Source organism: Pseudopodoces humilis, chromosome 5 (assembly GCF_049639895.1).
Source record: "Pseudopodoces humilis isolate 2021_Gansu_Grassland_sample_001 chromosome 5, ASM4963989v1, whole genome shotgun sequence".
Lineage (NCBI taxonomy): Eukaryota > Metazoa > Chordata > Aves > Passeriformes > Paridae > Pseudopodoces > Pseudopodoces humilis.
The window spans coordinates 28,067,072-28,079,200 of NC_142204.1; the positions used below are offsets into that span (position 1 = coordinate 28,067,072).

The 12,129-nt window shown below is 42.6% G+C and overlaps 3 non-coding genes across 3 annotated transcripts; 1 reads left to right on the forward strand and 2 right to left on the reverse strand.

The window, feature by feature from the left end:
- Positions 1 to 6,758: 6,758 nt before the first annotated feature.
- On the reverse strand, positions 6,759 to 6,830 carry TRNAW-CCA (transfer RNA tryptophan (anticodon CCA)). The gene has a single exon. It is a non-coding gene; the product is annotated as a tRNA-Trp (tRNA).
- A 440-nt stretch (positions 6,831 to 7,270) lies between these two features.
- TRNAD-GUC (transfer RNA aspartic acid (anticodon GUC)) lies at positions 7,271 to 7,342 on the forward strand. The gene has a single exon. It is a non-coding gene; the product is annotated as a tRNA-Asp (tRNA).
- Positions 7,343 to 7,452: 110 nt separating this feature from the next.
- On the reverse strand, positions 7,453 to 7,524 carry TRNAD-GUC (transfer RNA aspartic acid (anticodon GUC)). The gene has a single exon. It is a non-coding gene; the product is annotated as a tRNA-Asp (tRNA).
- Between the last annotated feature and the right edge of the window lie 4,605 nt (positions 7,525 to 12,129).

Sequence of the window (12,129 nt, forward strand, 5' to 3'; positions counted from 1 at the left end):
GCGCCCTGATTGGCGGGGAGGGCAACGAAGCGGCTCCGCTATTGGCTGGCGGGCGGAAAAGGGGCGGGGCGCGCGGGAGCAGCGGCGTTGGTGCTTTGCGCGAGGGACAGTAACGCAGTTTAAATTGGGCTCGGGCGGGAGAGGCGCACGGGGCGGCGCTCGCGGGCGCCGGAGGGGGTGAGGACGCTGCCCGCGCCCCGCGGGTCCCCGTGACGCCGGGACCTCGCCGGGCCCCTTTCGGGCGGCAGGTGTGCCCCCGCCGCCGGGAGCGCCCCTCCCTGTCGCGAGCAGCGGGGGAGGCTGTTAGCGCGATTCCAGTTACCTGCCCTGATCCCGGTGTCCTGCCGTGACACCTGCCCGCGCCCCTGCCCCGCAGGCACCTGCGGCCCCGGCGGAGCGCGCCGCGGGCGGCCGTCCCTCCCGCGCTCGGCACCGGGCGGGCACGGCAATTCTCTCTCCCGGGATAACCGCCCGAGCCTGTGCCCGTCGGGCTCGAGAATAAATCCAGCCGGGAAATCGGTAGCTAATCTATTAGCGTGACTGCCGCCGTTGCTGTGACTTAAGCGCAAAAAAACCCCAAATTTGCATCTATAGTACCGTAGAGTTTGAAAAGCGCAAAGTCGTTTTATTTATTTATTTGTAAAGTCGACTTCCAAAATGTCACAAGTGTGTCTCTGCTGGGGAGGTTCGATTGAGTTCAAGACTGCAGTCTTTCAGTCTTTAAACAGGCTGGTTAAATCCTGTGTTTACACGCTGCTTACTGGGAACGCCACTGCTGCTGTTTTATGGTGGAAAGGGTTTAGTGTTTAGATTTGACTATATGTCCTAGGCTTTTGAGAACTGTCTTGCAGTACTGGAGAAAAGAGTTTAAATGCGGCTATTTTAATTTTCCCATCATGGATCTGAAACAGGATTGTTGGTGTTTGCACCCACTCCCCTTTGTGTTCCAGGAGTTCTAAATTGGTTTTGGGGAAAGGGGAAAGTTGTGCGCTCCATCATGGAGCGGTCCTGGTGCCTGCTGTTCCTATTTACCTTGCTATAGCCTTAGTGTCAGCTAGATGAAGGCAGTGAGGGTTATTTTTTGTGATAGGTAATTTCGGGACAGATCAAAGACCCACCCAACAGGAAGCCTGACGATGAATTGGTGTGGTGTAACAAAGTAATTAAGGCTAGGGAGAAGCTTAGCTTGAGGCGTTTAATTTACCTTGCTGTACCAGTAGTTCTGTGAGGCGGCAGTCATCTGAAGTTCATTATTATTTAGATCTGAAAGTGCTTGGTTCTTGGTGTACATACTTAACCTGTTCAGTTTGTTTGGCAATGAGGCTGAACAGTGGGTAGAAACATCTTCCTCCATTAATACCACACACGTACACAGTAAAAAGTAATGTATCAACATGGATTGACTACTGTCACTTTTAAGTTTGAACAGAACAAATTAGATAGTTCTATTTTTCAGCATATCTTACCCAAAAATTTACTAGGTAAATGGATTTTATGTAACAGGTATTTTGGAAATGCTTAATTCCTCTTCAAATTTGATAGTACTAATTTAAAGCATAGATAGTATTTTTCACTTGAATTTGCTTCTTTTTCAGATATGGAACAAGTCGCATAGCATACTTTAGAGAAATTCTTCAGCTATCATACTAATGTAAAAAACAATAACTTCAGCACATACCAAGTCTAAAATACTTTAAAGCAGCATAAGGGGAAACTGTGTCTGGAAAATTTTAGCCAAAGTTAATAGTGAAAATACAGTCTAAAAAGCTGGTGCAGTCACCATCTAACATCCCCACAGACAATAATGATATGATAGCCCTGAAGTTTGTTTTTTGACAGTACTTCTTAGAAGACTGCAGGCACCATTTGCAACTCACTGTTCAAATTCTGTAATACAGTTGGTGCTGGCTCCTCCTGTGAGTGAAAACTCAGGAGTGGAAGGAGGTACAACTGCTGAGCTTGAAGTCTAAGTACATTGATGGTAGAGCTGGTTTTAATCCATTAAGTGTAGTGCAAAAAACCCTTACAGGAATATGGTATGAAGTAGTAAATCCCCACAGTTAGAGTTCAGCTTTGGTCATAACAAATGGATGGGTTGACTTGCCTTATCTTGGCTCTGTGTTTTTCTGCTTTTGCTGTCAGATGAAATAGAAGCATAAAGATAGCAGAAATGTATCATGTGTTTTGGCTATTTGCTCAAACTCCAGTAGAGCTGTTGTGGAGCCACTGAGGTTGTGGCTCTGATTAACATTGCTTAAAGTTCATATTTACTTATTTACATTATTGCTTAAAGTCCATTTAAGTATTGAAAGTTGTTTTCCCCAACTATAAAGAAAAAATCTATTTATTGTGAATTACTTTCTCTCTTACATTGTTACCTTGAAGTAACTGCCTTGTGCTGACACTGAACTCTTTTATTGGTTACTTTCAGTTGTTTCCTAAGCAGCCAAACCTAAAGAAGCAGTATATAATACTTCAGTGTCACTCTTCTTGAGAGCAGCAGACTTCTCTGTGAAGCCAAGTCCCTAAACAATCCTTGGCACTAAACTGTCCTTTACTGGTTCCACACTTGTTACTGTCGCACTTTGGGATCAACAGGCATCTTCCACTCAAGGTAAAGACAGGGAAAGTAGTAGAAGAAAGCACCTAAATGTGCACATATATGATGATTGACACTGGAAACTGCAGGTGCCACCACAATTAGACCTTAGTACAGTAGAGGATCTGCACCTTTATTGTTTGCTCTGTTGGAAGAAAGGAGGTCAAATTTTGCAGTGTGAGGCAGCAGCCAAAGGGATGAAGGGAACAAGTTCATTATGAATGAGCTCAAAAAATCTTTTTGTTGTGACGGTGGGGTGGAAAAAAATGTACAAATATGAGGTCTCTCCTCCATATGTCTATTCAATAATTTGCTGTGTAATGGTTGGAACATGGAACTGTTAACATGGTAACATGTTTAACATGGTAAAACTGTTGTTTTACCATGCCTTCTGCGAAGCTTTCCAGTAATTGAATGTTTATCCCTAACTGCAAGTTCTGGTTTTCAAAGACCAGAATACCTGCTTCTACCTGAGAAACAGGTAATTACAATTTACCTCTTGTCAGTATAAATGCTGACAAAAGCAAAGTTTAGGGAAAAAAGTGAAAATGTTTTGAGACTATGGCCATTTCCGGTGGTTAAAAAGCTGCTGTAAGCTTGCCTAAAAATTGTGAACTATGCTGAAAGAAGAAGCCAAAAATCCTTCATTTGTAGGACCCTCCCAAATGTCTGGAATTTCTTAGCTTTCCTGAGCGTGAGAAAGAGATTTTTCAAGCATACATTCATCTTTGACATGAAAACACTGAATGCCTTTTAAACTGTCTCAGATTTCTGGCTAGAGTTTCCCTAAGTTTGTGATTTCTAACCTCTAATGCCAGACAAATAGTTCATGTTGCAGGATGCTGAAAAAAAAAAACCCTTTTCTATATATGTGCATTCAAAAAAGTATCCTACATTAAGTGAAGGGTCTGGAAAGCAACCTATAATGAAGTATAGATGTATAATTTGCATTCATATGTAACATTACCCTCACAATAGATAACATTGTGAAGACTATAAATTCATAGCAAAGGCATTTAAGCAAGTAGTACAGACGTGCTCTTGTCTTAGACTGAGCTGATAAAGAAATGTAAAAAAGCTGTATGAAGTATTAATTCAGTCTTGGCAGGTTTCACTATGAAAATGATGATTTCCCTTTGAGAAATGCACTAGAAACTGGAAAGCTTTACTAGAAATAAAATAAGAAGTTGCCTAATCATTATAGCACAGCATAACTATATAGAATCAACGATTTATTTTCCACAATCTTGATTAATTTAGAAAAAAGAGGTGGCTTTTTAATAACTCTAGTTTTCTCATTAGAAATGCCTGGTTTTGAAGAAGACGGGAAAATGATAAGAAAGAAAGTGTGCTTTAGTATAATGGAGCATATTGCTTCTAGAGCAGTTCCAGAGCTGGCAGCCACCAGGAATGCTGCTCTGCAGTGTCACCTGACACAGTGAACAGACAGGTGAATAAAGCACTGTATGGCTGTCCCCAAGCAAGGAAAGAAATTTGTACAACTGCTTTAAAACATCTTACTGCTGATCTTGTGATAGTTGAAGGCCTATACCAACAAGGATTAAAAACAGAAGTGTCATCTCCCGCTTAAGTACGTGGGCAGAAATGAAATGGACGGTTTTCAGGGTAGTTTCCTACACTGGATCATTTCCAAACCAGAATTATTTGGATATTTACTTCTGTAAAATGCAGACAGAAACTATATTTGCCATGTATAAGCTATTACTTCAGCTCCACTATTTTTTGATGCTTAAGTTGATTTAAGTATTTGTCTATATTTAGCTAGTAACAATTTCATAAGAAAAAGCATCTGTGTTAAGAGATCAGTCAGGTTACAAAATGCAGTGTTTAAGAGTCAGGAAGAGACAAAAAACACAGAAGAACATGGGCTGTTGAGATGATGGTGAGAGACAAATACCTACTAGTATACTCGGATGCCTCAGAATGAATGGAGTCAAACTGACAAAACACCTGTAAGATCAAAGAGAACTCTCATCCCCACTTCACCAATAGGAAATTGAGTGTGAGAGTGTGTAGATAGCTAATGCACATTTAATTCTTTCATTTAGTTTTGAAACATCACTAGATGATTTTGATTTAGGGACAGTGACCTCTCCCCCGCAAGGAACAGCTGACAAAATCTTAAACCGAACCACAAGTATTTGTGGTTGTTGCTGAAGGGGATGATCCTGCTGTCTATCCTGTCCCAGGCCATGTGCTCCTGGTGCTTTTCCTGTGTTGGATGTAGTAGTTGTGCCAGCAGATTTGCATGCTGAGCTGGCAGCTGCTGCAGTGCCATTGCAAGATGTGATCCAAGTAGAAGGAGGGAAATGCACAGGCAGGGATGGACAGAGCAGAGCGAGATGGACTGTTCTGTGACAATCTGCATGTCAGGTATACTAGCATGAGCCACACTCTGAAAACTTCAACTCCTATAAGCAGATATTACCCAGAACTATTGTCTGGCAACAATCTGGAATGTTTAGAACAGGGCACCTGCTTTGGCAGAGGTACAGGAATGCAAACAGATTGCTACTGCTTCTTACATCCAACTCTGGTGAGTGGTGAGGCTGAGAAATAAGATACTGTGTGGGGACCAGGAAAACATCTAACAGATTATGCATCTCATACAAAATGCATCCATCTAACAGATTGTGCATTAAAAAAAAAAAAAACTAACAACAAAACAGGACTAACCACATTAAATGGAATTCCCACCAGCACAGCATGTGAAGCAATCATCCTTGTCCATTCAGACCTGGTAAAATCGGAGTCAGCTGAAATACTGTGACCAGTTCTCAATGCTTAAAAGTGCAGCTTGTTTGGAAAGGCTCCAGAGGCAAACGATAAAATAATCAGAGGCCCGTCAAACATAGTCTGTTATGCTGGAACATCTATAGAGAGGCATAAAAAAATTCAAATATTTAAGAACTACCTATAAAAAGGAAGGGAATAAACTGTTCTCCAGTGCAATGACAGGGCTGGATATGAGGCAAAAGGGACATCAGGGTTAAACTACATATACTAATTTTGTAATTGTAAGAATAGCAAAGTACTGGAACAGATCACTTAAGGAAGATGCAGAATTTCTGTATTTAAAAGGTTTTAAGGGTATATAGAACAAAAAATAGCCTGTAAAAGCCAAAGTATTTGGCTTAATAATCCCCACATAATTTTTTGACTCTGCTGAATCTGATTTCTAAGACTTCTGTATTAATTTTCTTCTATGGTTTACAATACTAATAATCAGTTCTTAAAAAGTGAGAATTGTATCTCTGGCATTCTCTCTCAATTCAGACCCTTGACAAACTATTGTTTTCCTCCCAATTAAATTTTATCAAGTGTCAAACTTTGCACTCCATCTAAATCATTAAACTATTATTTCTAAGACTTGCTATCTCATGTCTAAATCAAAACTAAGTCCTCTCTGTGCCTGTCTGCCATGGATACCTGTCAATCTCAGTGTGTGGAAATAGCTGCTCTGAGAAAACTCTTCTCTTCCATGGCCTAACCCCATCACCTCGAAGGTTCCCCCACACAGGCACCCTGCTCCCCTGACTCTCCCTTTCAGGGTTTCATTCTTCTGCAGGGTTCTCAAGACAAGCATTCCTCTGAACTCTTGGCTCTATCAGACCACCTGCTGCCTCTGCCTTTACTTTTACTCCTTGTTATGTGAAGTTTTGTACAGAAAATATGGTATCTGCCATTTTTAGGGCCTTTGTCCCCTTTAAAATTTACAGTTACTCTTTCTATACAACTTTCTGAAGTTTTCTCATAATTTCCACACAGTCGGTTGCCTTAATAAAATAAACTTTTGAAGCATTCTTGCCTTTTGTGTTGAAGCGTGTAATCCGTCCTAGACACACAAAGACCATAAACAAAGACATGCCAATTTTATCCGACGGGATCTTTATGGTTACATTGCTGCAGCAGCAGTCCTAGGCCTTGACCCCTGCTGAGCCCTCTGTGTCGCGATGCCCTGTCAGCCTCAAGCAAAAGAGGAGATCCTAAGTTTTAGGGGAAAATAATAAAAAAAATCCTAAAGCAGTAACGTTCCTCGGTTTCCTGCGCGAGTAAGGCAGTAAAAGCCGACGAAAGAAAAGAGAAGAAAGAAGAAAAGAAAGAAAGAAAAAAAAAAAAAAAAAAAAAAAAATGCGGATGACCCCGACGTGATTCGAACACGCAGCCTTCTGATCTGGAGTCAGACGCGCTACCGTTGCGCCACGAGGTCTTGCTGAGCCCCGTTACGCAGAGGGTTACAACTCGGCCGCCGCGGCCGCCGGCAGCGCAGTCCCCGTACCCCGAGGGGCTGGGCTGGGCCGCCGCGGCCGAGGACCCTGCCCGTCCTCTACGGCAGCCGCCTCCCTGCGCCGGCCCCTCTGCTCCGGCACCGTTCCGTTTCCGCCCTCCCGCGCAAGCACGTTAACCCTCCCCACCCACACCCCCGCTAGTGGGCCGCAGCAGCAAGGGCTTTTCGCCACCGCTCCCTGGTGGTGCCGAGCTCGCCTCCCGCGCCGTTGCCGCCCTACGCAGTCCGTGGGTCCGTGCTCCCGCTGCCGGAGGTCGCCCCTGCTGTCCCTCCACCCGCAGCATTTATAGAAGAGTAGAACGGACATGGCTGTGCGGATTTGCTCCTAAAAGCACTCCCGCAGAGGCTCCTTACATGGCAGTTCCTCGTTAGTATAGTGGTGAGTATCCCCGCCTGTCACGCGGGAGACCGGGGTTCGATTCCCCGACGGGGAGGCCGCGGCTATCTTTTTCCCGCTTGCCGGCGGGCGGCGCCTTTTGCTGGCGGCGTCAACGGCTCGCGCGGGGCGCGGCAAGTAAGATAAAAAACGCGCGCGAGCGCAGCTCTCCCCGTCGGGGAATCGAACCCCGGTCTCCCGCGTGACAGGCGGGGATACTCACCACTATACTAACGAGGAGCCGCGAACGCTGCGCTCCCCGCGGGGGCCCGCTCCCGCTCCCCCCGGCCGGAGCTGGAGGCGGGAGCGCAGCGGGCACACGGGCCCGAACACACGGGCAGGGACAGCTCCGACACAGGGACAGCTCCGGACACACCCGACACACAGACAGGCTCCGCGGACCTGCGGGCACGGGTCTCTGGAAATTGCTGCGGGAGGGAACTGCCCGGCTGGAGGCGGGGGGAGCAGAGCTGCACCGGCAGCTCGGGTGTCTTTGCGTTTGTAGTTCTGCATCTCGTTCACGCAGAGCTTCTTTTTACGGGAACCTGAGAAGTGCTGGAGTCAGCAGTCCTTGAGGTTAAGGAACCGGAGCACCTGCTCCTCACCTACCTAAAAAAGGAAAGAGGGAAATGGAAACCAGCTACTTTGGGATTTGAGTGTAAAAGGCAGAAGGACATGGGCTGACCATCTGGCTTGATGCTGACCCGGTCAGCAAAAACATGGTTGTAAGTTTGTATCATAGTGACATTAGACAAGAAACTATATTTAATTTGCTGACTTCTGAGCTGAAGAATTAACACCATATAATAAACAAGAAATTGGAGCAAATGGTGTTCTCTTTTGATGGCCTCCTCTACTGCTAGTATTTGTTTGCATAAATGAACCCCAGTTCAGTTTTTTTTCAGATAATCATAGCTAAAGAGCAAACAGCATCCTATATGTAGACTTCTAAATATAAGTGACCTGTAAATAATGCATATCTGAGAATCGGCCTACTCATTTAAACATTTGAATATGTTTCTCGGTGGATGCAACAGATTTAAATTTTGTCCTGAAAAGTGAAAAATAACAACCACAGTCTCACAACAATTTTAAGGCTTTAGATGTAGTGTAATGAGACATATTGTAGGGCTGTGATCTGGTGATAGGCTTTAAACCTCCCAGAGCAGGATCAAAACCGGTGTTGCCAGGCTGGTCTACACTTGCTGTGCATGTTCAAATTTTGTTCAAAAGATGTTAATGGTTTGCTTGAAGCTGGGAGACTTTCTGGTGGATCAAACGTTGCCTGTTTGCATTTTATGGGACCACACACACTTAGTTTAGATCTTTTTGCCTGCAATTTCTCAGTTCCTTCTGTTCATTAACCCTTGTGGTCAGGGAGCTGAGCTTCAGACATCTTTATGTACCCCAAACAAGAAGATGACTTATCCAAAAATACCAAAAAAGAAGGGGAGCAAGAAGAGACATGGAGGTGTGAGTCAGCTCAGCAAAGGGGCTGTTTTGAAGTGGATACGCTATTATGAGGCTGCAATGATTTGCAGTTACAGAGCATATGCATTCCTTGTTGATTTGTCACACAGCCTTGCAAATGCAAAGCAGAACAGGTACTGGGAACCACTATCAATGCTCCAAGATCTTGGAGGTTCCGTCTTCTCCTCAGGATCTACATGCAGCTATTTCATTTGCCCAGTTCTTGCAATCTTCTTGCATGATTTCCTCATCATTGCATCAGATCTGTGTTTAGCTTGTCCCTAGAGGCTGCTAAAAGGTGACCGGTGAAAGTCACCTGTAAAAATGACCATTACAATTACAGATCAATTTACAGCTCTTAAGGGAAGGAGTGATCAGGCATCTATCGTGAAATTAGCAGCTGAAGAGCTGAAAAAATTCAGGGTAAGTAGGACCTTGACATTGTAGGTCAGTGCCTGGGGGATTAGTGGGAGGAGGGATTTAAGGGGCTTTCCCCTATTAGCCTGGCACAGGTTATTCAGTACTAAACGCAGCCACACAGCTGGGCAGCTTCCCCTCCGTATTGAGTCATGTGAACTGTCTAACAAATAGAGCCTTTTAAAAACTTGTTGGAGAAATTTCAGGTCTTGAATATTTATGTCCTAAGAATTTTGAAATTAAATAGACAAGAAATGCCCTTGCTGAATTGCATTTTCTGGTTAGGTAAAAAGTTTAACAGTTGAATCTGGCCTTTTTTATTCTTACAGCATGGTTTACATCCAGTGGATGCTTTTCCTTACTTAGGGGTATACTCCAATGATTGCAGTAATCGATATGCACAGGGAAACCTTGAGAAATCCCAAGTGGTCCTCATAATTAATAAAAATCACTAAGGCATAATTTGAATTTCAGAAGTTGATTTTTATCTTTACCACATATTGTACTGTTACTCCTACTTCTGACTTCTCCACTACGAAGTTTTTTTGTCTTCTTTTTCACTATTCTTCCTCTCCTCTCTCCCTTTGTTTTTGTTTGACTCTATTTCCTCAGGAAAAAAACAGGATTTTTACCTGTTTACCTTTTTAAAGCAGATTTATCTAAGTCATGGGAGTGCAAAAGAGTCACCTGAAGGCTTGAGGAAGCTCCTGGTCCTGTTCAGCCTGTCAGTGCTGGAATTGGCCTCTTTGGCTACTGGCACAATTTTTGATGGGTGAATGAGCAGTAGAAGGGAAGTGGTTAGGCTTTTAGATTTAGCAGATAGAAGAAAGAAGATGATATAAAATAAAATATTAAAAAGCCATTAGAGAAATGAATTGCCATTCCCTTAGTTACTAATGGCAGAGAAAACCATAGGGGGCTCAGGATGTGATTGTTGGTTAACTATCTTGCTCAATTGTGAAAAGCCTGACACTTAAAAAAGATGCACAAATCGATCACAGCACACTTTACATTTGAAACAAGTGGCGAATATTTAAATTGAATAGCCAAAACAGAAAATGAAGAACTGTTGAGAATTATGTGCTTAGAGCACAGCTACTTGAAATCAGATCTTTACTATGTATTTGCAATATATTGTCTGACAATCACCAGAATAGTCTTAATTCTAGTCAAATTAAAGAAAAAGTGTTTAAAGAAGAGATATCAGATGCATTACTAGGTAGACGCACGGGACATTTTACAATTTTGTCACAGCTGATGTTGGGGAGATGGTGATCTTCAACCAGTGGTTTGGAGATGCCTGTTTTAAGAGATGAGAAAAAGGCTGTGGGGAAATATATGAAGGGAGACATTGTCAAGGTGATAATAAATGATCAAAATAAGGAGTCATTAAAGTGCAGTGTAGTGCAAAATAATGAACTTCCCAGGGAAAAAAATAAAAGCATTGTTGTTTTTAATTTATGTTATTCATCTCCATTATGTGTTATATTGAACGTGAAGAATTTTGCTTCAAAAGGCACAAACACGATGCTTCTGAAGATCAGTCTTTATTTCCAGACTGCTATTTTGCAGGATAATGATCTTACCCTAAGTGTTTTTGGGTTCGATTTTTTTTTTTTAATTTTAACTTAGAATTTCACGTTTTCAATCGCACTGGCTCCCTCTGGTGGAATTCTGAAGTGCTCTACTTTATAGTCCAGTAAAATTACTGACTCAGACTTCGTTTGATAGATGATACATGAGGTTACTGTTTTATATAATCGTTACACTAAAACTAAGGAAAAAAAGGGGAATCATTCCTCATAAATCCAATTCAGCTTACACAAAATGAACTCATAGAATGAAATTTTAGCAATCTGGGTCAAAATGGCTGGAGAAAACATTTTTCATTTCCCCTCCCTCACATTCTCTCAACTGAAATCATGCACAGTGTTTTGCTAGAATGTGTTTGGAAAGGAAAGGAGTTAAGAAAACGTCATAAATATGGGAATGGCCTGTTTAACTTGGCAGTCTCTTACAGAAAGTTTTCATAGGAGAATTTCCGTTTTGAAATTGAGTCACTTGGCAGCGGTTGCCACTGGCATCCTGAGAGTTCTCACCAGAGCTGGACCAGAAACTGCACTCCATTCGTCCATTTGTTATTAATAATGAATATAGAAAAGAGAAAAGGAAGGATAAAGAGCAGCAGGAAATGGGAAAACTATCAGACTATTTCCCCTGTTTATGCATGTGAGAACAACTTACATTTTTGAGGACTTTGCAGAAAACTGAAACCAAGCCTTTCACCTAGAGTTGGGTAACTGTATGGTTGCCCTTCCTCAGTGTAGCAAGACTGACTGAGAGGAAAAAAAATGTTTAAACTTGCATCATCACTCCATCCCAGTCCCATCTCTGCAGTGTTAAGTCCTCATTACTGCACATGGTAGGTTTCCCAAATGAATGTGTGCTCCTGCCTCTTCTTTAATAGTTACCAAGGACTCAAGGACTCTTGCCTAGAGCCAGAGAAAGGTGAGAGAAAATCAGTTTAACTCTGCTGTAGAAACATTCTCAGGCTGACACACTGATATACTTTTTAATTATAGCACTTTAGGAACTTTGAAAAAAAGAGGACATGAAAAAGTCAAATTTTTCTGTAGATTGACTGTTCGTATTGGAAGAAACTATGTAGGCTCCTCTGTTCACATGGACGAGAGGGCTACAATCTTTCCTGATAGAGTTTAAAAAAGGTAAAAAGGGAAATACTAAAGGTATTTTTAGAACCATTGTTCTCTAAGTGGCATGAAGACTGAGCTATTTGAAAGGACTTCAGTGCTAAATACCAATAATATTTTATACTTTTGACAAAATTCTGCTAAAGATATCAAATTTTTGCTCAGTCTGACATGGGAAAAATCCTGACCCTACGTAATTCTCTGTTTAAGTAAAAGAATTTAAACAAACTTATTAGGTAACTTTTTT